We start from the raw sequence: 23,743 nt of genomic DNA, 5'->3' as shown, positions 1-23,743 counted from the left end.
TCATTTTCTAGGAGAATAATGAGATCAGCGGAAAAATGTTCCGGATGTTTTGCCTCGGTGTTCTCTTCCGAGAGAGAGAGAGAGAGAGAGAGAGAAAGAGAGAGAGAGCAAAACGATATCGTTTCAAAGCATGGCAGAACTAAGTCAAGGGAGCAATCCGAGGAGCAACAGTAAAAATACTGTTTCGAAAAGCAGGAAGTGAGGAAAGAACTTTTCGCGTTTACCGATATAGCAAATGCATCGAGCCGAGAGGGGTTTATCGCCCGTGGGAAATTCACAGACCGGTCTACCGAAAAAATACCTACGGTAAAATCGTAACCGGAAGGCAAAAGGAGCAAGACTCGTCTCCGAGTGGAGAGTGAGGTAAAAAGCCCGGTGCAGTTGCGAAAGACAATTACGACCGGACCGCGGGAAAGAGGAGGAGAGCCGGGATATTTCGCCTGCTTTCCATGGCGCGCGTAGGTACAAGAGACGATTGAATATTTCAGCGAGGCCATTAAGAGTCGACACGGGCACGGTTCAACGAAGCTCTGGAATAAAGGGATCGCCGAATTAACAGGCGACGCGGATCTCTCTTTCCCTCTCTGTCCGGTAAAATCTCTGTCTCGCGGGACGAGAGAGGAAAAACTGGGCAAAGTCGAGCGCATCGAAGAAAGCGGTTAATTCAATTCGTTGAGACAATGACAACTTAACGGGTAACGTGGGATCGCTTTCTCTCAAGGACATAATAGTGAATTTCACTGAGAGAGAAAGAGAGCGTCGACTTGATTCTATGTCAGCTTGTAAAATGCGGGAAATATGGAAAACGTAGCGGAAAATAGAAGAAAGAACACCACACACACACACACATAAAAAAATGCAGAAAGGAATATTAAATCGTTGCATATGAAATGTCAGTTTATATCAATGATTTTCAAATAATTTTCGAGAAAACAAAATAATCGAACAAATTCAGCATGTTTTTTTCCGTAATATTTCTCTGAATGAGAAATTATATACTCTCTAATTTCCAAACAAAAATGCAGACTATATTGATAAAAGTGAAAAGTATTTAAAAATTAAAAATATGTTCTGAGCTTCGAATTTTAAACAGATTTTATGTATATTCATATACATTTTTTTCCATATTAATATGACTTTGCATCTTCTTATAAGAGAAAGTACGAAATTTGTATTACAAATTATTTTTATATCATATCCCTGGTTGTGAGTTTAAAATCACAAAGTAATATAATATAAATTGTGTCGCGTTATATTCTATGTAATTTAATTTATTGTTTTATATTCATATATTTAGTCAATACACAATTACATAATAATTATGTCATTTTAACGAGATAAACAATATTTTATTATATAAATTATATTTTATTATATATTTTAGAAACTATTTACAAAAGCGTTCTATAAAATTGAAATTTCCAACAAACATTTTATATGAATATCGATTCAATAAGATAAATATACAAAACATGAAAAAAATTGAAAGAAATGTATATGCTTTTTAGGCGCGTGTCACGTTATTATTTTTTAACACGTTACATTTTAATAATTGATTCGTTCTCATAAACGACAGAAATATATAAAGTGAAAAAAATGAAAGACACGAAAAGTCACTTGAATAAAAACAATAGTTTTTGCTATCGAGGATATACTCTTTCAAGTATATAATTGATTCCAACTGAGGTAATTGATTAGAATTAATTGGATAGATGTCAGAGATCTTCATCATACTGAGTTAGATACTCGAGTCAAGTATTCTGGGTTGTTACTGAATTAAGAGGATTCGAATTAATACGACACGCGCGAGGGAAACGCAGAAAAATAGCGGAAAAATTCTCGTCGTGGAGCGAGCATTTATCGATTAACGATGTGCTTATTATACTACGGTATTTACATCGTCGACGAACGTTTTTCACAGAGTAGTTTAATATTCGACTCTCTCGCGAAAGCTTCTCGCGAAAATGTGAATATCTAAATGCGGTGCTGATGACAAATGGGACAGATTAAAGCGCTGACAGATATAGCGATTTGAAATTAAAAATCCTCCTGCTTCTAGTTAACGTGTTGGCGCGTTTTTTTTTTTTTTTTTTTTTAACAGGGAAGAGAAAAAGCGGGAAAGACCGTCAAGAAGAATGGACAATGCGACACGTTTTTTTTTTTTTTTTTTTTTTAGCGCGTCACGTGAATTAATAATCGAACACTTTCCCGACAAAAAATTAACTGCAAATGTTAAAACGCATAGAGTGTAGGCCCGTGTTATTAATTTTTCCCAAATTGGCTCTATTTTTTCCAAAAAATGCATGTTTCATGAAACAAAATGTTAACAAATATATAATTTTAAAATTAAAATTTCTTTGGCTTTTCACTTTGTCTCCTTTCTATTCAACGTATATAGAGCTTTTTTCCATGGAAAAATAAAAGAAAGAGAAAAATGAAAGATTCTTTTGTCTGACGAGAGAAATAAAAAATGCGATGTAAGCAGCTCTAGCATATCGTGCGTGCATTAATAATCAAATGTCCCCAGCAGGGAATTAATCCAGAAAGCATACCGAATATACATATATACCTGTATTCGGTCGGTAATCCATATATATACCTGCTTCAAATATAATATTTCATACAGAACACTTATACATATTAAACTATATATATATATATATATATATATATATATATATACATCTGTCAACTTTCGAAATAAATTTCGATTTATAGATGAAAAAGATCAATTTGATTCAAACAATCAAAAAGAATGGAGTTCAATGAACATCAGAAATTGAACAGTCATATTTCTCTGGATAAAAATAATTATTTCAATACATTCTAACTTCCTCGACGCTTTATGTCGTGTTAGAGTTCAACACGCAATTACAGAATTAAAATTCAAAACAGAAAGCAGTCGAGGAAGCTGTCAAAAGCTACATTTTTCTCGTGAACTCGTTGCCTCATTCAGATCTAGACGCCTAAAGACATCCATTATCCAATTTAAAAATTAGCATCAGGAAAGAGTCGACCTCTTCTATTTGTCGTATCTCAATGTGCCGTATATCCTTTCGTCGTACTTTCGTGAATGCTGAATGCGCCTCTCTCTCGTCGAGTAAAGGGTCACAGAAATAGAGAGAGAGAGAGAGAGAGAGAGAGAGAGAGAGAGAGAGAGGGGGGGGAGGAAAGGGGGGAGCTTTGAAGGGCACATTCACGTACGTATGTACGCGAATCGGAGGATGGCACCGCCTCACTCGCGAATTCCGTTTCATCTCGTTAATGCATTTTGCCGGAGTTCGGGGACAAAGTTACAGCAACGTTGGCGTTACGTCCGATCGAGGTGCTTGTATCGAGAGGAGAGGAGGAGAAATGGAGAGAGAGATGAAGAGGGTAGACAAGCTCGCCACGTATCTTCATTAATATTCGTTTGAATTGCGAAACGGGAATTTCACGCGCGGACTTGGACGTGTGCATGCAACATGCATTTTCGGTGGCTTACTTGACGGTTATACTATGCGCTTATATTATCTACAAAATACATTTTATTAGGTATGGATAAAAATAAAAACGGATAATGGTAGATTTTAATATCCAAGAATAAGCATGTACGTAAAGCTGAAAACACGCTCTGTTCTCTCTTTGATTCTTCATCCTATTACATTATACTCACATCTAACTGAAACGAAATTGACGAAAGAACATTTTTCATTTTGCCAGAAATAAGCATTTAAAGAATATATAAACTTTGTAAATAATTTAAATTTCCTCGGGAATTATCTGAAAAATGTTGGTGTAAAAAATGATGTTGCTCATATACAATACGATTCACTATTATATTATAAATGCAAAAGAATTGAATTTTGTGAGAACCGTTGTCACGAAAGAATAGCAGAGTTATAAACAATATTCGATAATAAATTCGTTACCCGCTTAAAGAGATAAAATTTTTCAATTTTCGGCTTTTATGACTTTCGTGTGTATCATATAATTTTTGCCATAGAAATTGTCTCTCTCACGTTTATTAGGACGCAAGAATGCACAAAACAATACTGTTGTTTACGAAAAGGGGAGGAAACAAAATTTAATTATTCCAGTCGAGTTGCGGCTGTCATTTCGGTTAAAAGTTTTGATCCTTATCCGCGGCACAGAGACTTAAATGGAGACTTCAATTCATCAAAAAGTATCCGCGGAGACGCGAAAAGACAAGTAATAAACAGAGATGTCAAGCCAGAAGACGCGTCAGACACCGAAGGAGAAAAAAAGAAGGAAAAGGAAAAGACGATATAACCGAGTTATATTTTCCGCTTCCGCAAACGCACGCGTGGGAACGAGGGAAACCTTTTTCGTTTCCGCTTGTGTTTCTTCTCTTTGCCCAGAATATTCAGAGCACGGAGGAAACAATAACTCGCGCGTTTTCACCGACTGTATTCTACTGAACTTCGGTCGGGCGCGATTAGGGGAAAAAAAATTTATAAGGTGCACTTCTCTCTTTTTTCGCACAATTGACTCGGCAAAAATGTTGAAATGGAATATTTTACAAAGAACTTTTGTAATACTATATCAATCACTAATGTATTTCCAAATTTCTGAAAATATTTTTCCGTCATATATGAAATATAAAGCGTCCTCGCATATTTTTTTTTCTCCTTTCATTAATATATAATTTTACATAATAATTTTTTCAATTATTTATAATAATATTTTTGTTCGACTCGAGATGACTTGAATTTTACACATATATGACATCAAATTTAAAAATTACATTATTACCCGATATCTGGTCTCAACTGTCAGATTAAGCTGCAAAATCTCGTATTGTCAATTTACCAAAGACAGATCTATTCCTAAGAGGGAGGGAAAGAGAGAGAGAGAGAGAGAGAGAGAGAGCAGAGTGTTCCTGAGAGTATTAGTCGATCGATAAAACGACAGATGACAGATACCAACAAGACCGGCCCGAAATATCACTTGTGTTAATTCAAAGGGGAGAGAAAGGTATAGTGGCCAGGTTTACATTTCGTCCACTTCCATTCGATTGATTATTCCGAATCGGTTTGCTCGATAACCGATTTCTACCGCTTTACCAAGAGACCCTTATTGATCGCTCGCTCGCTCGCTCGCTCGCTTTCTCATTAGCGAACCGTCGTGTTACATTTCGCGGTAGTCCACAAAGGGTCAAAGTAACTTATCAGATAGTTTAGCCCTCCTCTCTCTCTCTCTCTCTCTCTCTCTCTCTCTCTCTCTCTCTCTCTCTCTCTCTCTCTCTCTCTCTCTCTCTCTCTCTCTCTCTCTCTCTCCTATATACGTTGTAGAGAATAGCGAAATGATGTAAAGAGTTTGATATACAATATCGATATATAACAAATATGTAGAGAACATTTTATACACACTTGACATTATTTGGCGATTTCATAGAAAAAAAAGTCATACATTTCTCTCGAAATAATATATGTTAGGTACATACATTTTATAAATCACGTATTAAATCTTTGAAAGAAAAAAAAATATATGCAGCGCGTATTTAATCTGCGAACGAATTTTTCTACTATTGAAGTCTTTCGGCAGATTAAGAGCATCGTATACAGCTGTACCGAATTTGGTATCGTACTTGACTTCGGCTCGTTATGTTACACGCTCGTTAGTTCTCGGCGAACGCTTATTCTCGTATTTCGTGCGGAAGAAAAACGCACGTGTGCGAGAAGCGAAAAGAAAGGAACAGCTGAGTTCTTTCGGAGAAAGCGCGGTCTATCAAAGAAAAAAAAAAAAAAAAAAAAAAAAGGTAGAAAAATAATCTCATTTCGGTGATCGCGAAACCGTGACTGGATAGCAAGGACTGTGTTAGGGAACGGGGGAGAGGAAGACATCCCTTGTCGACTCTTGTGACGTTTATTCCCAGGGTAAAAATATTTTTAGCCGTCGACAACAGGCGACAACGTCTGCCCGTCACCGTTACGCCGATTAATAACCTCATCTTTACTATCTTCCCTATCTTTTACTTTTTTTCTCTTTCTTTCTCTCTTTTTTTTATCGCTGTCTGTCGAGATCCATTTGTCTATCAAGACTGTTGGAGCCGCCATATTTTTTCGCGCGCGAGTAAGACAATTGGAAAGAGAACTAAAATCTTGGTAATTCTCAGAAAAGACAAAATTGCAACATCTGCATCATTGCCGTTTTCTTATTATATAAAGTATTTTCTTACTGAAATTACTTTGTTAAATTATTTGACTACATCGCTAAACGTGTATTATTGAACAATTTTTCCATTGTATAACAAAAAATTTTTCTTGAAAATTATCCTTAATAATTAATATTAATATATAAGTTATTAATAATAATTAATATATAAATTAGTTTTAACAATTAATATATAAATTAGTTTTAACAATTAATATTATTATAAATATACGAAAGGTAAAAATTTAGTCAATGAAATAAAATGAAAACTTTAAACTTTTTGTCTATTGTAAAATTTTTAGATTGGTAGAACCCCTTCAGCAGAATTCAGGTTTATAATTTGCGTGTAAAAAATTCAAAAGTTTCGTATATTAATATTATCGTATACTTTTAAATTACCGAGAGTATTAAATATATATAAATTTTTTAATTCTAAACTTGCGAAAAATTTATAATTTTCAATAACTATTAGTTTGAAAAATACTATAGTGACTTGAAATTATACGCTAAAAAAAGAATGAAAACATTAAAAATTTAGTCAATGAAATAAAATGAGAATTTTTCAACTTTTTGTCTATTGTAAAATTCAACTTTTTAGATTGGTAAAACCCCTTCAGCAGAATTCAGGTTTATAATTTGCGTGTAAAAAATTCAAAAGTTTCGTATATTAATATTATCGTATATTTTTAAATTACCGAGAGTATTAAATATATATAAATTGTTTAATTCTAAAATTGCGAGAAATTTATAATTTTCAATAACTATTAGTTTGAAAAATAATATAGTGACCCGAAATTATACGCTAAAAAAAAGAATGAAAACATTAAGTTCCATGTGAAGAACGCGCACGCTTTCTACCAATTAAAGATACATGCCCTGTGTGTGTATCTGAAGTTCGTAGTTAGAAAATCTTCTACCGCAGTGGATTAAGGCGAGCGTTAAATAACGAGAGGAACAAACGAAAGCTCTCCTTTTCCTCTTCCTGCTCGGTCTTTCTAATCGCGTTAATGCAAGTTCAATGCTGGACGACAAGAAGTGTTTAGCTCACCGCGAAAGGAACTCAATCGCTTTGATTTTTCACTCCAGGAAATTACCGTTCGCTGCCACTGGGAGCTTTTCCGCTTGAAAAGCGAGAGAGAGAGAGAGAGAGAGAGAGAATGACAGAAACTCGATTAGCTACGGTAATTTCGCTCCGTTTTATTCGATGCCGAATTGCCTTCGATTCGCTTTTAAAAAGACCTTCATTCAAATTGATCTTGTGCTCACATATAGGAAAGAGCAATATCATCTAATGCCATATATACATATATGTATAGAATGACTCTTCAATAACAAATTTTCCAGAGTCTACTCAAATCTTGTAAAAAAATCCCCTAAAAATTCCCTGATTTTCCAGATATTTTTGTTTAAAATCCCAAGCAAAAAGAATATTTTCAAGACTTTTTAATATAACTTTTTCTAAAATAAATTTCTTTTATTACATGCATTTTCTATTGTCATTCATACGAAAGAAAAACACGGTGCCTCTTAAGTTTCAACGTTAGATTTATAAATGTATTAAAAAAAAACTGAATAACTTTCATAAGATAATTTTTCCTTTATATAAAATTTTCATTTCTTTATTATTAAAAATTGCAAAGAGTATGTACTTTATATTAAATATTATGTTAAGACATTAAATGTATAAACAAAAATATATATATATTTGTACGGGACAAACTAAGACGTCAAGTTCACGTTGTCTCACTTTATCTGCTGATGATTTTTTTAAGCGTTTCTTGCCAGACTTTAAACGCTTAACAGTTTTACAATAGTTACACAAAAAAGTTCTATATACATATATGCGTAAAAATTATTAGAATGTTAATTAAACAAATTAAATTGTCAAATTAAATGCTAATCATATTTCGATAATTCTATCGATTAATGAGATTTTGTGTTATTCTGCATTTACTTTTAATTTTCAGAGAGGAAAAGAGAGAGATCTATATATATCAAAATTATTAGAATATTTATTAACAAATTACAGAGTAGAGATCGCTCGAAATGCCAAACATATAAATATCGAGATGAGACATTGGTCGTATTTCGATAGTTCTATCGACTTTAATGAGATTTCATATCAGCCTATAATCATTTTTAATTTCCAGAGATTTCTATGCGTAAAAATTATTACAATATTTTTAGTAAACAAATTAGAAATACCAAACATACAAGTACTGATTATGAGATGAGACGCTGCTTATATCTCGAATGTTCTATCGACTTTAAATGAGATTTTGTGTCGTTCTGCAATCACTTACTTACTGAACAAAGTTCTAGATATGCGTAAAAATTATTAGAATATTTATTTAAAAAATTAAGATATCGAAACGCCAGTATAACATGAATCTCATTTACGTTCAATATCTCGAGCGATCTAATTTATATAATTATCTAATCTAATATTCTTAATATCATTTTTACGCATAAAACTTTTTGTAGAAATATTGCAGCATTATCAAGTGCTTAAAATCTGATAAGAAATGCCAAAAAAATCGTCAATAAACAAAGCAAGCAGTAAACTTGACATCTGAGGGTGTCTCGAGCCATTTTTTTTGTTTAATAATCAGACCTATTTATTTAATTTTATCAAGAATTCTAGAAAAATACTTTATTAAAAATAAAGCCAATACTCTCAACAATTAATGAGTTTCTACAAGTGAGACGCCAGTTTCCAGGGTGTATACTCAAATTCTGTAAAAAAATTCCCTGAAAATGCCAAGATCTTCCAGGTATTTTTGTTCAAAATTCCAGATCAAATTAAAATATTTTTAGATGCAATTTTAAAATAAGCTTATTTATTTTAGCGTATCATTTTTTGATATAAACAAAAAACATATATTTTAAACAATTTTATACAGATATAAACAAAAAAATATATATTTTAAGCAGATTTTAAACTTAAAATATTTTAAATTTTTATAAAGAATTTTTAAATTAAGTACTTCTTTGACATTTTTTTAAATTCCCAGAATCCTAACGAAATTCCATGAGAATTCCATGATTTTTCAAGGTATAATAAAATTCCCTGAGAATACCAGGTTTTCCAGATTTTTCCCAGGAGTATACACCCTGGTTTCACACAAAAAAAAAAGAATTTTCGAAAAAAATTTCCCGAATCTCAATAAAATTCCACGAGACTTCCCTAATTTTTGCAGATAAAAATATATTCCTAAATATTCCTGGTTTTCCATATTTTTCCAGGGAGTAGACCTGTTTTCTATTCAATTTGGAATCGATTTTTTTCTTAAGAAAAATTAATTTTTATACCGTTCGTCGTCTTATTTCTTGTAACGCGCTTTATTTAATTGTTTCTTTCTTTTGATCGTCACGAAAGATGGTTATTATTAAAAGCTCTGCATCTCCTCAATCTCTCTCATTTGTCTCTCATTATTTCCTCGTGTTACTCTCTGTAGTTTCTTTACTCTTCTATACTATACTTGCTCTTTTATTTCCGCCTTTTACTAACCTTTCCTCTTTTTATATTCTTTTTCCTTTTTATTTTTTCCAATTTCCTTCTTTTGTGTTACACTTTTTCTCTCTTGCTGTTGTCCTCTTTCTTTTATTTCTCACGGATTGCTTTCGACGCGTTTTCAAAAGATTTTTATTTGAATATATTTTGCGCTCATATAAGTAATCCATCGTGCGCAAAGAGCAACCCTTTCACGATGCCATTCCCTGGTCGGGGATTCATGCATAATGCATTGGCGCCAGCGGATGCTGGCTTACGCTACGGTAGATAGAGCGATATCATTGTTTGCGAATCATTGAATCGACCGAAAGCATTATCGTGTAGCGCGACACGATTGTGTATCGGGAGTTTACGAAAAATTTAGATTCCAGCCGTAAGGCATTAAACTCTGGAAATTTCATCGCAGTTTCCAAAACGCTAATGTTAACGATACATGAAAACTGACATATAAGTATCTTTCGCAAAATGTTGCAACCTAAAACGAGGAATATTCGTTTTTTTTAAGAAATTTTTTTCCACTAATAATTTAGTAGTCTTAAAAAGAGTCAAAAGACTTAAAAGTGTCGCAAACATATGTAAGAAGAGAGATAGAATAAACCGGAAAATTCAAAATTATTATCACATGTTTCTAGATAAATTTTAATGATGTACGTTACTCTAGAGTACTTTAAGGATGAAACCTCGTTGGAAGAAGTAATTTTCCAGCAACGTCGCGTAAGACCAAGCAGGCTTACCGAACTTATTTGCAAGCTAAACTTTGTTTCTCTTTCGTGCAGAAGGACAGAATTTCACGTCGCATCTTGTTGAATCGCTAATCAAGCGGTATATAACTTCTGAATCTATTAAATTCGTCTGTAATACAACTTTACGATACCTTGTGGAAAAGATAATAAAAGCGATATTCTTTTTTTTTTTTTTTTTTTTTTTTTTGAAAGGAAAAAAAAATTGTGAAAAAGAAGTTGCAGCACCTCGTTATAAAAAACGCGATGACAATATGTAAATTATGACATATTTTTAAAAATATGTTGATACAAATGACGATATTCACATAAAAAAGAAAATAAAAAAAAAAAAAAAAAAAAAGAAATTATCTTGTTAATAAAAGTCGCGTCGACCGTATGACAAGATGACCACTTGTGTTAATGAATTTGCGGACTTGCAATGACCGCTACTATTATTTCGAACCGATCCAATAGAGTGCCTGTGAATTATCTATGCGTGAAACCGCGTGAAAATCCTTTAAGCAGCTTTAGGCGGCTGGTTTGCCGCGGGATATATACGCTCCATCGGCATAGAAAATCAAACAAATTTCACGCTATATCATATTAGTATTCATCTTTTACCTTTATTTCGAGAATTGAACGGATAATATCGAAATATTATCCCGTTAATGCAGATGAAATCTTGAAAGTTGAATTTCTATGGAGAAACAAATAAGCTCCTTCATACGAATTTAAAAAAAAAAAAAAAATGAATAAATTTATCCTTTGATTAATTTTCGAAATTCAATCAAAGAATCTATTTCAAATTTCAAAACGTTCTCGAAAGAGAAGAAATTTTGTTCGTCAAGTTTCGAAACGCTTCTTTGCATAACATTTCCCTACGATAGCTAAAAGATAAATTTGTCAAAGAATCCGTAAATTAAAGAAAATATTTGGAACACCTTGTATATTGATGTATCCAGTTTACCGGATAGAGAAGTAAAGAAATTTCCAGTTCCTTAAATCGCGGAATGCTCCTGTCCGACAGAGAACGATAAATCAGCTTAAAACTTTTTCCAACGGCGGAAGTTCTCGCGGTGGATAGTCGCGATTAATCAAAAGCGGTCCTTATCCGTGAGCTGCGAATTGCCATTAATATCATTCGGTTTGGCGTGACGTCAAAATACACCAGTGACGCGAGATGCGCCAAGTTTGTTTGCTACATGAAAAATCGCCGGCCTCGACCGACAACTTGAGAAAGATAGAAATTTGGCCAAAGTACTTTGAGTTTTGAGATTAATCGATCAAAAAAAGTGTCCCATACACGAGAAGGCTATTTTTCATTTGATACTTTAATCAACTAAAAGACCTTACTCTTAAACTCTCTTAAATCTATATTTTTATATCTTTTATATCTTTTATACCTATTTATACCTACATATTATATTAACATAATAATTATAGATGTTATACATGTATTAATTATTCTTTTAATTATATTTTATACTTATATATATATATATATATATATTGTTTTTTTTTTTTAATTCTATTAATTTCTCTTTTATTTCTCGTAGAAACTATAGACTTGAAATCATTTAAACATAAGCTCTTTAATTTCAAGCAACAAATCTTTTTCTTTAGTCTTGAAGATGTCTTATTTATCTTGTTTTTAGTTTATAACATTTAATTTGTAACGCAAGATATTTTTGTTTTCAAATTAAAAAGTGTAATCAAGCAAAGCTCACTTGAATCTAAATAAAGAATAACGTTTTATTGTTTGCGCTCCTTAAAGCGTAATTCTTAAAATTCATTTCCATTCCCTTATAATCATAAAATTATAATCTCAATTTCCCATTTCTCTATCATATTCTTTCAAGAGGTGAGACAATTTTTCCACATCAATCTTATCCCTAATCCTCGAAATTTCTCCATCATCTTGATCAAAAACCGTAAAGCATACATCGCGCTGCTCGATAGGTCATTAAATCCTTTTATACCACATTAACCGAATACTATGAGAATGCTCAGCGTATTTTCTACGCTCTGAAAACTTGTAACACAAAAATCTCCTGTCTGACATTAACGATGATCCTCCTCTTAAGAAAAAATATCTCAGATAATCTCTAAAGAGATTAATTTATTCAAGCGAGTTTGCAACATCAAAAGAAGCTATTATTATAATTTTTGACGTTTAATTTTTCTTTTAAATGAAAATCGCGTTGCATGAAATTTTTATGTAAGTAAAATTGATCACATATTAACCATGAAAATATTTCTCACTTTTGAATTTTCGATGCATTCATCTGCAAGTCTGCACAGTTTTCTCAAAGTTTTTGGTCTGAAAATATTTCTCACCACACGTCCGTGAAACCGTGTGAAATCGTATCTTATTAATTGGGAAATCCTTCGATTAAATACCTTTCTAAATGCATAATTCCTGTTCCAATAGTAAATATCAGTTCCGACGATCGGACCAAAGCGCAAATTCAAATGCAAACTCGGTCACCGAGAAGAGGGAATGGCACGCGATAGTTCGGGAGAAACTTTCGTCGAGTTTTCGAGTCACGGGAGCGCGTTCGACAAGGAAGAATCCGAAAAGGTTCGATAAACTCAAGTTTATCGGGTCCCATGCGCGCAGAAGGAACGCGCATTCTATTCTCGCGTATCACGATCGAAATTTCGCAAACTTCAACCCTGCGATCAAGACTATTTCACAATTGCTACGCGCGAGCAGAATTGAAAAATTTCCTCATTTCCCGGTTGTTCCCGATCAATACGCTTGTTCTTCCTTGATCGTCGCTGAAGTTCAATCTATCAAGACGGTTGGAACATTGTGCGAAAGGCTTTATTTTATGGATATTTTCTTCTCTCGTGAAACTCTAAACTTTTTATACTTGTGAAAATCTTTTATACTTGTTAATATTAAAACAACATTTTATACGTAACGATGATGTTAAGAGTTTTAAGACTTTTTTCAATCTTTTATATTTTAATGAATTTTTTTTAATGATTATTCTCTCTCTCTCTCTCTCTTTTTTTAAATAATCGATTTAATTAATATATATTTTCGCAATCTTTCGATCGGTATATTATATGTTTAAAAGAACTGTCATTTAAATTAATACAACTAAAAAACGGGGAAAAAAACGGAACCAAGAGACCTATACAATTATAATAGAAAGCGGAAATCGTATCTTGTTTCTCTTGGTGCGTAGTTACACGTTCGTTAGTTTCACGTTCCATTCTCTCTTTCTTTCTCTCCTCTTCATTCTTCTCATTCACGCGTTTTGTCCTTTTTTTTTTTTTTTTATTCTCATTGCCAACCGTCGTGATAAATTAGCCAGCGTTCTGTTAACGCACTCGTCTACCATTAATTTGTTATTTACAGGTCAGAATAAGTCCTCCTTTTTATTACGCCGTACCTGGAACTCTTCTATGGATCTCATCGATCACATCGAGTTACCTTCCGTACATCCATCTTGTTCCCAGTTGTTCTCAACTTGTCTCCAAACTTGTGTGCTCTTACAGCATCATGTTCTCCTCAGCACCTGCAATCAGCCACCCGATCCCTGTCTTACGAACTTTAGCGATGTTCGAACATCTCGGGAGCCTGAACTTGGATCCGAAAAAAACCCGATTCTTGATGGGTAGACAAAAACTGCTAGAAGAACCCTTATTTTTAATATCGAGGCAATTCTATCCCTAGTTATTACACATAAATATATGTTTTCCTATTCATCTGTGATCCCTAAACGTTCTTCTATTCAAACCTTTTCCATTCATTTCTTTTCCTAAAAGCGTGTTACTTTTTATATGACTTCTGGCATTTTAGAAATAACACGTATATATGTATGTTTGTACGGTTTCTATTTTTAAATAACCATTAAAAAACTAACAATATTATTAATAAACAAATTATGAAATAAATAAAAAATTATTTTTCTTTTTAAATGTCAAAGATATAGCTTTTATGACTGTATGTAATTTTGATAGTTTTTTTTAATCTCATAATTTCGTCATTTTTGCATTTTTAAATAGAATTACTCAAGATTATTATAACAAAATATATAAATGTATGCATATAAAGAATTAGAATTAATTTTGTATATATATATTTATATATATATGTAATATTATATTAAATTAAATATCAAAATACTGAATTAAAGAAATATCATAATATTAAAATGCGAAAAACTGGATACTTTAAAAACTAATTTTTTTTTTAAATAAATATATATTTGACCGAACTAAATAAAAAAAAAAAAAAATACGATGCTTATCCGAAATTTTTATACGATGTTCTTGAAAGGTTACAAAACGGTTACGAAAGTTTGCGAGAAGAAGCAAACAGACAACAGTACAAGTTGAAAGATGAAAGAGATGATCATGTATATATGTATATAAAACCTGCTGCTCGTATCTGAAGCAAGACTGCAAGTAAAGATGGAAAGCGTACGACACGACACGCCTCTCATCGATCAGAGACAGCTCGCCCTGTCCAGGAAACGAATGAAATGGAGTATACACGCGATAGTGCATAAAATATACGGGTATCATCCGCGTGCGACAACCCGTGCACGCTCCCTTGAGCTTCGTCGAATATTCGAGGTCGTGCGCGAGAATATCAATCTATCAATATATTATCGGTATACATCGACGTATATACTGGAACGCTGCTCCGAAATATCGACACGCTCATCTCGCTTTGTTATCGTCGCGCTCGGTTATTGGCTGCGTTAGCGTCACCCTCCTCCAAGAGCGACACATTGTATTTAAACATAATTTGCCTCACGTCGAACAGCAATGATGGATTAAAGGAGACGCGAAAAGGGTGTAGGGTGAAGTTAGGTAAAATATAATGCGGCGAAGGGTGCTTTAATTCTTTTTACTTTTCGAAAGAAATTTTGTAAAAAAAAAAGTTAATATAATTGTTTTTGTAAAATAAAAAAAAAGTTAATATAATTATGCAATTATAGAAAACAACTTAATTATGCATTTAGCTTTAAAAATTTATAATTTTTAGCATCAATTATACGACGCGATGATGAGACGATGTATTCATCTGAATTACAAATGAATTTCGATATTCTCTGCATTAAATTGATTAAATTATCAGGATATTATTCATATATGTGTGTGTGTGTGATATTTCCAAGTATGAAAATTAATTCGTGACATGGAATACGATATTAATAATAACCGTTAATGCGAGTAGGGTGCAAATACGCAGAAATATTTAATTGAAAAATATCATGCGACTGTTTTTATGTTATTTTAATCTAATTTAATTAATTTTTTTTATTTTTACTCTTGTATTAATTCTCGCATCATACATCAGCATATATATATGTATGATTAATAATATTCAGAAAGAAAAAGAATACACACATTTGCATTGGCTATTTTTTAAAAATACAAACTAGAGATATTAAATTTTTTATTTTTATTTTTTTTCTAGAAATTCTTCGACTGCACTTCGAATATTTCAGGTTGCCAGCACACAAACAAGATCAAAAAACATTGCCTATATATACATGTATGTAAAAATTTTCCGGTACACCGTTTATAAGCCAACCGTCACTCTCTCCTCTATCTCGTCTACCACATTCCCGTGTTGCAGATATTTGGTCCGTGGTTCCGTTTGCTGACTTTTTGCGGGTGAATTGCACAGGGGGTCGGGAGAAGAGGGAAAGGGGAGAGCAGGCAATGGGCAGGTATGCTGTACCATGTCGAAACGTTATTACGTCCGGCACTTTATTCGCTCTATCGTTGCAGGTACAGACGAACACGAACGATGGCATTCCGCCGAATTCCGCGAGTGCTCGCACGATGTAATTTACTGTAGCTACATAAGAGTAACGTAGGTAATATGTGTACGTGTGTGTGTAAGTATTTGTGACACATGGAAGCGTGTCGTCTTTCTACTTTGATAAGAAGTGTTTCGTAGATTGCATTTTAGACGCGACGTGGCGTACAATTAGGATGTGCGCGTCTAAAATGCCACCGTGCAAATTAGATCTAGTTTCACTGCTGATTAATCTCTTTAGATATCCCGTTATTTAATCGTTATATGTATTGTAGATGCTGAAGCAGATCTAAAATTAAAATCGATACAAAATTTCTCTTAAAAATTGTATCCCTCGCTTTAAAACACTTTCTCTTTTGAAAGAAAATTTTTAAGAGAAGAAAATATTTCTGTATTATTAGATTCTTGCTTTACGATATATAAAAATGTTATAGAAATCACAATTATTTATCATTAATAGCTAATTTAAGCAAAATGTTAGAAATAACTATAAAAAAAGAGCACTCAAAAAAAATATTTTGCTAATGTAGATAGATTTCTAGATGTCTCAATTAAAATTTATCGCTACTTTTTGTATCTGTTAAAATATTGTTTGTCACGTATAGAATTTATAGCAGCAATATTCTAGCAATACATTTAGAAAATTTAGATCCCATTGCCAAATATTAATCAGAAATATAATTGTCCTTGACAATAGGCCTTAAAAATAGGCATTACAGAAAAATTTTCTGTCTAAATTACATTAATAGTACAGATATAAATTCTGTCTCTGTCATTTAAATTGATTAAGTGCAAAATATATGCAGTATCACAATATTTGCTAATAATTTATCTGTTTAGTTAATTTTTTACACCTAAAAAATTTTTGTTCAAGTTGCAAGATCATTTTTAAAAATGAGGGATTAATCGTGATATTCACACATATACCATTATTAAATTAATATACATACATTGCGGAGCAAAACATTTTAGAGATAATTTCTTTAATGTAATTAATAGACAGATGTATTTTAGATTTTAAATACCTTTTTCAGTTCCTAATTTTTGTAATGTGTTTTTTTTTTAATATTTCAACAAATATATTTTTAATTTTTTTCAAAACCATGATGTTCAAATGCATTTGCAGAATTGTTTAAAAACATAATCTCTTCTTTTTAAAAACATAGTAAAAAATATCGTGAAATTAGCATATTTTTTTCCTTTCTCAGCGCTTAATAAATCGCTTCCCTTGAGAGAAGTCGTTTTGCGTTAAACTAGCAAAATTTCAAGCTACCAGCAACGTGCTCGCGTGCTGTATTTTCTTTACACGCTGTATTTTCGGTGAGCATCTATTTGTTCGTTATACGTTTCATACGGAGCACATGTGTGTGTACTTCCGGTGAATCTCGTCGCGCCGGCACAAGTATCCGTGCCGGCATCCGACAAGCCCCGCTCAAAGGATGGAACATAACTGTACGTATCGTGTGTATCTCGTACATACGTAGCTGCAATCTCGTTACGCGGCTAAAATGTCTCTATCCCGTTGGCGACATTCGAAGAGGTGCCCAGACCAAAAGCAATTTCGCTTAAACCCACCCACTTCTTCCTCTTTCTCTCTCTCTCTCTCTCTCTTTTTCTTTCGCGGAGTTGTTGAAGACACTGTTCTTTTTTACTTCCAAACCTCCTCACACTTCCACAAAACGATTCTCGTGGCCCAAAATAGCGTCTGCTATTCGCTAAAGGCCAATGCACCGCGAGCCAAGTGATAAGAAAATTCAATTGCATCGCTCAATGTCAAAAGAGTCCAATTCCGAAAGGATCTCTGTCGCTAGTTCCTCCCTTCTTTCGCTAAAATTCCATCTACTGAATCGTTGTATATCGAAAGTCTCACAGTTTTGTAGAATGCTTTTAAAGTTAAACGTTTTCCGATAATCGAGTGTTCATCACATCTCACATTAAAGTTATATGATTTTTTTTCTACAAGAGTGTACTTTAGTTTCCTTGTAAAATTCTTGCCATTTTTTAAGTTACAACAGAATTTCGAAACGGAAAAAAATAACCATACATTTGAAAAAAAATAACGATCTTAAATTATTCTTTATATAAATGCAATTACACGCATTTATATGCCAATATAAATATAGGTTTTTATGTAATCTATAATATAAAAAAACATGCGTCTATATTATTTATAATCTATATTTTATAAAAATTAAGACAAAGTTTAACGTATTAATCAAATAAATAATCCCGTGATAATTGATCGTATAAATTGCTTAATATATAATCTGACATTGAGATATTACCATAATAATTGATATAAAAAATTACATATTTATGTTTTAATTCTTTAAAATATATTTTAATATTTGCGCAAGAAAATATATATTTTACCATAAATTTTATTTTGTTTTATATCATTTATTTATTGCACACAAATATATTCTAATATTGTATAATATGTATTATGCATACTATCTTTACTATTACAATAACAATAGTAACAATTTCTATTTAGCGAAGATAAATTGTTTCTTATAGACATCATCGCGCAATTTTCTCCTTTTAATTGAAGTAGATCAAACAAGATTAAGAAGCGATTATGAGCGATAACGAGCAATTTAAAGTCAATATACTTTCAATGATGCAATCTATAAAATGATCGAGCTTTGATATTAATCGGATGTGACATGCGCTCGTACATATTAGATTCCTAAAGATAAAATTCTACTCATATTGTTTATAGATTAACTCATAAATGCATGATTTATGCTTGATTTCACAGACTAAATTTGACATCAATATAATCTTTCAGGATAATAAAAAATTCTTTAATCATAATTAATATATTAAAAAATTATTTTAATTTTTTGATTGTTTAAATTATAATTAAGAAAATCAAATTTTGTACTATTTCTAGTATTATAATGTGAAATCAATGTGTTGTTTGCTGAAGAAGATTAGATATATTATTCATGAACTGTGATAGAAAAAATGTTGTTATCGTTCACTTTGCAAAGCATGAAAATTATCTAACTTTAGTAAGAAAATACTCTGATAAATTTCAATTTATTCATCAAAGAAAATCTTGTCGACCTACGTTGGTAAGTGCGAATGTGAAATCAAGTTTAATACGGACAATTTCGGCGAAATTGTTCCGCATTATCCGACATTTACCGACTATTACCGACATTTCCTTAAGCGGTTAATAATAGTAACCGGTGTCTACGACGTTTCACGCACCCTGATAGGATTATCACGAGCGTACATTTATATTCGCGTGGGCAGGTAATTAGCGCGATAATAACCGTCGGAAGCAGTAGGCATGTCGACAGTTAATGCGATGCATTTAATTCGTACGTTAAACCGCGTGATACCAAATTTTCATTTATTTTGTGGCTGATAAAAATATTACGCCAGATAACGTTAGAAAAAAAAACACTACATCAATGGAAAAACGTAGTAAACTTCAATTTTTCAAATATATAAAGTCGAAAACAAGTTACGATGCGACAATAAATTCTATCTTGATGCAGCTGCATTAATAATTGTTACCATTGTTATTGTAATAGTAAAGATAGTATGCATAATACATATTATATAATATTGAAATATATTTGTGCGCAATAAATAAATGATATATAAAACAAAATAAAATTTATGACAAAATATATATTTTCTTGCGCAAATATTAAAATATATTTTAAAGAATCAAAACATAAATATATAATTTTTTATATCAATTATTATGGTAATATCTCTCAATATCAGATTATATATTAAGCAATTTATACGATCGATTGTTTATTTTTATATGTCATCGGAGCCCTGGTTTTGTCCCAGCAATTTTCTGTCAATGTAGTTTCGCACTTTTTATATCGGAAACTATCGACAACGGACAAAATTTCATCGAATTTTAATCACGTTCGCGAAGAAATCGATTTCTAATTTCCGCTCCGACTTGTCCCGCGTTATACAGGACAAGTAGACGGCTCGCGTGAAGGAAAAAGTGAGAAGGATATTTCTCCCGCGGTAACACTGGCATGGATGTCACTTTTAAGTGGAATGTTTCGAAATTTCTCGCCGGCGCGAGACGACGAAGGAAAAACGCATAGTTTGTGAAAAAGTGGAGAGAAAAAGACAAATTATAACGATCGCGAATTCGCACTCCCGCACACACCTTCTGCATGCGTGTGCACGTGCACGTGTGTACGTGTAGGTGTTCTTTTTTTGTCGGGGCGGAAAAGGGTGTGGTAACGCTCTGGCGATGTCATTTTTTCCAGCAAACCGACGTTCTCGAGCCACGTTCTACATGAAATATTTTCGAACGAAAAGAGAACAATTAAAAAGAGAAAGAGCGCGCGTATATGCGACATATACTATTGCATACATGCGACATTCGTGTACATTCGCGCCACTTGACAACTCGAAATTATCGCGCAGAGTTGCCGTCGAGATATAGTGTATGTGTGGATATAGAATTTCGTGATAGTCGTAATTGTAAAACATTCACCCTCGAGCTTTCCCACCAGATTTACAGCTTCCACAGGGTCGTTTAATCTTAAGGACACAAACAGCTTCACCACGGGTGATCAACGAGGCTTTAGTTGCTCGGTCACCTGTGATACAACAATTGACTTTAATTCGCGATTCATCTCTTATTCATTTTAATCGTGCAACATGCATACTAGAGTTCTTTCGTTGTAAAAAAAAAAAAAAAAAAAAAAAAAAAACTGCCGCATTTTTTATTTGGTATTTTAATATCGATTTTCTTCTTGTCTTGAAATTAATATTTGTTTTTTAATTTTGCATCGACATTAATTGTGCTTCGTTTATCATAAAGATACAAGAAAAGATGGAAAAATCCGAAAAGTCGAAAAATCGACAATTAGGGTAAACTCGGATAAGATGGCCATAGTTTTTTAAAATTCAAAAAACATACTCTTATTTTTGTTATTTTTCAATAGTGTTTGGCATATTATCTTCACTGAAGCTTAAATTACGTAATACTATCGAAATTAAAAGGAAAATATTTAATAGCAATTTTATATTATCAAAATAGTACAACATAAGCATTGGCCATCTTACCCAACTTTTAAGGAAAAGATGGCCATAATATTTATAAAAAAAAATAGTAAAAATGAAAATAAAAATTATAGGTCATGTAACAATTTACATATCTTTATAATATGTCTAACGTCAATTACGATAGCTTAACTGTAATTGTTCGACGTTATAACAATTTAAAATGGACACGTAAAGAACTTTGCAGGTAGTCAAAAGTAAAAATATGATTGAAGATTCACAATATCGTTATTTCGAATAATGTATGCCCATAAACTACCGTAAATATCGATTATCTTTGACAATGATTAAAAAAGCGCACTATGTAGCAATTATTGAAAAAATTACAGCCTATGGCCATCATACCCTAGTTTACCCTACTCTCGGCGCAAAATAAATCAAGAAATCAAGAATTGGTAAAAAAAATGTATAATTATTTCAGGCGATTGGTAAGGAGGTCCGGAGGTCCGGAGTTCCGAAACACCCTGTACATTTCGGTGGATGCACGGCGCGCGCCGTCTCGGATATTTCGCCCGTGAATCGATCGGACATTTTGACAACAGAGTAAGCTAATCGGCGAATTAGCGATATGACTCTGCGAAGGACGCGGAGATAGGACAACCGGAGGATTCGAGTTATGCGACGACCGTACGACAGTAATGGCGCATGCAGCTGACGACGTTAATAGAAGGATTTCGGGATCGAGCTTCTCTCTACCTCCGTCCGTCGGACTAATTAACCTCGTTATATCGCCGGTCCGACCGACAGGACACTATTCCTGTTCCCCGATGTAACGATCGTCGCACCTCCGTACAAACCGACCCTCGCCGAGCGAGTTTAATTAATCTAATGACGGTCTCCGTAGCATCCTTGAGTGACCGATGTAACCCGACGTAGTATAAATGCACCGAGGATGTACCGAGTGTGTCGTTATATTGTTATCCTTCGAGCGATGTGAAATCGGTTTTTATTGCCAAGGAAAATATTGATCTATATGAAAAATTGGGAAAATCTGAATCGACATATTTTTTGTGCTTAATATTTCCCCGGAATAAAAATCAACTTCAGAGAAACCGGTCGTTCAAAAATAACGCGGTAAAAGTGGAACACATTATATTTATCGTTGCAGCTAAAACTTTTTAACATTTAGAGTTTTTTTTTCCAAAAATATACAGTTGAAATTAGATGGAGTAAATATTTTTCCAGTCCTATAAATAAATATCGAGAAATGGAAACGTGAACTGGATTTCGCTAAAAATCTAGCCCAGAAAAGACCGGAGGTCACAGGTCAATGATAACTTTAGTTTCTCCGTGATGCATCTGTTATCGAACGAACGTTTCCATCACTGCGTGTCACGGCTGACGATCGATGAATCTGATCGAAATACGAAATGCCGTTATACATAAATTGAATTTATTCAATGCAACGTTCGATGAACGTTTCGAAAATTCGCAAAGATTTTATTTCCATCGAACGAAAAACGAAATCCACATGTTTCAATATCCAATCTATCATTTTTATCAAAATGATTAAGTATTAAACGATACATTTCGATCGCGAACGGACTATCAACAAAATAATCCATTATTGGAATGAATGTACTCGTTGGTACAAGCAATTGATTCTAGAGAGTAACATTCAAGGATGTGAAATAAAATTTTTTATTATTTTACTAGAAAATTCTCTGCATATTCTGTATCAACGTGTAGATTATCGACTAGTAGAACGAACCCTGAGCGTTTCAAAAGTAACGAAGCCTCACGAAACATAGTACCCAGACGAGAGGGGGACATTAACCGGAAGTAAGTCCGCCTCGATTAAATGCCTCGTCATACTGTTCATTACTTATCGATCCGACGAAATTGAATTTAGCGGGCGAGGGCGAGGGAAAAAAAAAAGGGACAGGATATCGGAGGGAAAAGGAAAAAAATGAAAAGTGAGGGGGAGGAAGTGGGTAGGCGGGGGCGACGGAGGAAGTGTTTCAAACTGTGTGCCAAGAGTAAAAGCTGGAGGAGAATGCAACGCGGTTGAGAGGAAAACGCGGAGAGAAGGGTGGAAGCGACGGTGCGGTGGTTGAACGGGAACTCGGATATCACGAGAGAGTCAGCGCGATCGGTCGGTCGGTCGAGAAGCGGGACGAGAAGCGAGAACGAATCGTGCCCGTTCGCGGAATTTACCGCATTTAGCAACGAGCGAACTGAACCTCTAATACCATCGACACCGGGATTCCAATTAGCCACTTTAGCCATTTGCCGACTCGCGGGATCGAATTCCATCTAGACTTTCGTCTCGACCTTCTTCGCAAGACGTCACGTCGATTCCCGAGGGAACTTTATATCCTCGACATACATTGAATATATCAAATTCTTACTTAGAAATCCGATATCTCCGACAATGTGTCTCTCTAATACTTTGAATTTGCATGATAGAGAATTTTCATTAATTTATTATGTTATTTAAACCTTTTTTTTTTTTCAAAAACAAAAATATACCCGGCTTTTCGAATATCTTTTTCA

The 23,743-nt window shown here is 33.3% G+C and overlaps 1 protein-coding gene across 2 annotated transcripts in view; it reads right to left on the bottom strand.

Moving 5' to 3' along the window:
- Tpst (tyrosylprotein sulfotransferase) overlaps nt 1–23,743 on the bottom strand; it is an 81,363-nt gene that overhangs the window by 40,920 nt on the left and 16,700 nt on the right. The window lies entirely within an intron of this gene.

This window comes from Anoplolepis gracilipes, chromosome 4, assembly GCF_047496725.1.
Source record: "Anoplolepis gracilipes chromosome 4, ASM4749672v1, whole genome shotgun sequence".
NCBI lineage: Eukaryota > Metazoa > Arthropoda > Insecta > Hymenoptera > Formicidae > Anoplolepis > Anoplolepis gracilipes.
Note: the sequence above shows the minus strand (reverse complement) of the source record. Positions and strands in the feature narration are given on the sequence as shown.